This window comes from Cervus canadensis, chromosome 30, assembly GCF_019320065.1.
Source record: "Cervus canadensis isolate Bull #8, Minnesota chromosome 30, ASM1932006v1, whole genome shotgun sequence".
Taxonomy (NCBI): domain Eukaryota; kingdom Metazoa; phylum Chordata; class Mammalia; order Artiodactyla; family Cervidae; genus Cervus; species Cervus canadensis.
The window spans coordinates 13,908,832-13,911,706 of NC_057415.1; the positions used below are offsets into that span (position 1 = coordinate 13,908,832).

General features: G+C 44.0%; 1 pseudogene; it reads left to right on the forward strand.

The window, feature by feature from the left end:
• Positions 1-2,104: 2,104 nt before the first annotated feature.
• LOC122431907 lies at positions 2,105-2,484 on the forward strand (annotated as a pseudogene).
• The last annotated feature ends 391 nt before the right edge of the window (positions 2,485-2,875 follow it).

A 2,875-nucleotide genomic window follows, 5' to 3' on the forward strand; every position in this document is an offset into this window, starting at 1 on the left:
TGGGTCCAGCAGACTTGGGTATGGCATAAGCCCTCTTGGAGGAGGTCACCATTAACCCCCCCATAGAGCCACCAGGACTTACACAGGACTGGGAAACAGACTCTTGGAGGGGACAAACAGAATCTTGTGCACACCAGGACCCAGGAGAAAGGAACAGTGACCCCGTAAGAGACTGACCCAGGCTTACCCAAGAGTGTCCGGCTATCTCCGGTGGAGGGATGGTTCAGTGGTGGCCTGCTGCAGGGTTGGGGACACTGTGTAGCAGTGCCTGCAGGGGACCTTTTGAAGGAGGTCCCCATTACCTCATTACTTCCACCATAGTTTGGCCCCAGGTTAAATAACAGGGAGGGAACATAGCTCCACCCATCAACAGAAAATTGGATTAAAGATTTATGTATAGTTTGGTCCCAGGTTAAATAACAGGGAGGGAACATAGCTCCACCCATCAACAGAAAATTGGATTAAAGATTTACTGAGCACAGCCTCGCCCATCAGAATAAGACCCACATTCCCCCTCAGTCAGTCTCTCCCACCAGGAAGCTTCCACAAGCCTCTTATCCTTCTCCATCAGAGGGCAGACAGACTGAAAACCACAATCACTGAAAACTAACCAATCTGATCACATGGACCACACCCTTGTCTAACTCAATGAAAGTATGAGCCATGCCGTGTAGGGCCACCCAAGACGAGGGGTCATGGAGGGGAGTTCTGACAAAATGTGGTCCACTGGAGAAGGGAATGGCAAACCACTTCAGTATTCTTGCATTGAGAACCCACAAACAGTATGAAAAGGCAAAAAGAGAGGACGCTGAAAGATGAACTCCCCAGGTCAGTAGGTGCCCAATATGCTACTGGAGATCAGTGGAGAAATAACTCCAAAAAGAATGAAGAGACAGAGCCAAAGCAAAAAACAACACCCAGTTATGGATGTAATTGGTGATGGAAGTAAAGTCCAATGCTGCAAAGAGCAATATTGCATAGGAACCTGGAATGTTAGGTCCATGAAGCAAATTGGAAATGGTCAAACAGGAGATGGCAGGAGTAAACATCACGGAAACAGTGAACTAAAACCGACTGGAATGGGTGAATTAAACTCAGATGACCATTATATCTACTACTGTGGGCAAAAATCCCTTGGAAGAAATGGAGTAGCCATAATGGTCAACAAAAGAGTCCAAAAGGCAGTATTTGGATGCAATCTCAAAAATGACAGAATGATCTCTGTTCTTTTCCAAGGCAAACCATTCCATATCACAGTAATCCAACTCTATGCCCCCACCAGTAACATTGGAGAAGCTGAAGTCGAATGGTTCTATGAAGACCTACAAGACCTTCTAGAACTAACACCCAAAAAAGATGTCCTTTTCATTATAGGGGACTGGAATGCAAAAGTAGGAAGTCAAGAAACACCTGCAGCAATAGGCAAATTTGGCCATGGGGTACAAAATGAAGCAGGAAAAGGCTAACAGAGTTTTGCCAAGAGAACACTCTGGTCATAGCAAATACCCTCTTGCAACAACACAAGAGAAGACTCTATACATGGATATCACCAGCTGGTCAATATCGAAATCAGATTGATTGTATTCTTTGCAGCCAAAGATGGAGAAGCTCTATACAGTCAGCAAAAACAAGACTGGGAGCTGACTGTGGCTCAGATCATGAAGTCCTTATTGCCAAATTCAGAGTTAAATTGAAGAAAGTAGGGAAACCCACTAGACCATTCAGGTATGAGCTAAATCAAATCCCTTACAATTATACAGTCGAAGTGACAAATAGATTCAAGGAATGAGATCTGATAGACAGAGTGCCTGAAGAACTATGGAAGGAGGTTCATGACATTGTACAGGAGACAGGGATCAAGATATCCCCAAGAAAAAGAAATGCAAAAAAGCAAAATGGCTGTCTGAGGAGGCCTTACAAATAGCTGTGAAAAGAAGAGAAGTGAAAAGCAAAGGAGAAAAGGAAAGATATACCCATTTGAATGCAGAGTTCCAAAGAACAGCAAGGAGACATAAGAAAGCCTTCCTCAGTGATCAATGCAAAGAAATAGAGAAAAACAATAGAATGGGAAAGACTAGAGATCTCTTCAAGAAAACAAGAGATAGCTCTTTGGTCTCGGCGGCAGAAGCAAGATGACGAAGGGAACGTCATCGTTTGGAAAGCGTCGGAATAAGACGCACACGCTGTGCCGCCGCTGTGGCTCTAAGGCCTACCACCTTCAGAAGTCAACCTGTGGCAAGTGTGGCTACCCTGCCAAGTGAAAGAGAAAGTATAATTGTAGTGCTAAAGCTAAAAGACGAAATACCACCGGGACTGGTCAAATGAGGCACCTAAAAATTGTATACCGCAGATTCAGGCATGGATTCCGTGAAGGAACAACACCTAAACCCAAGCGAGCGGCTGTTGCAGCATCCAGTTCATCCTAAGGATTTCAACAATTAGTCGCGCAATAAATGTTCTGGCTTTAAAAAAAAAAAAACAAAAAAAAAACCAAGAGATGCCAAGGGAATGCTTCATGCAAAGATGGACTCAATAAAGGACAGAAGTGGTATGGACCTAACAAAAGCAGAAGATATTAAGAAGAGATGGCAAGAGTGCACTGAAGAATTATACAAAAAAGATCTTCATGACCCAGATAATCACAATGAGGTGATCACTCACGCAGAGCCAGACATACTGGAATGCGACGTCTGGTGGGCTTTAGGAAGCATCACTACAACAAAGCTAGTGAAGGTGATGAAATTCCAGTTGAGCTATTTCAAATCCTAAAAGATGATGATAGTGCTGCACTCAATACGCCAGCAAATTTGGAAAACTCAGCAGTGGCCACAGGTCTTGAAAAGGTCAATTTTCATTCCATCCCAAAGAAAGGTGA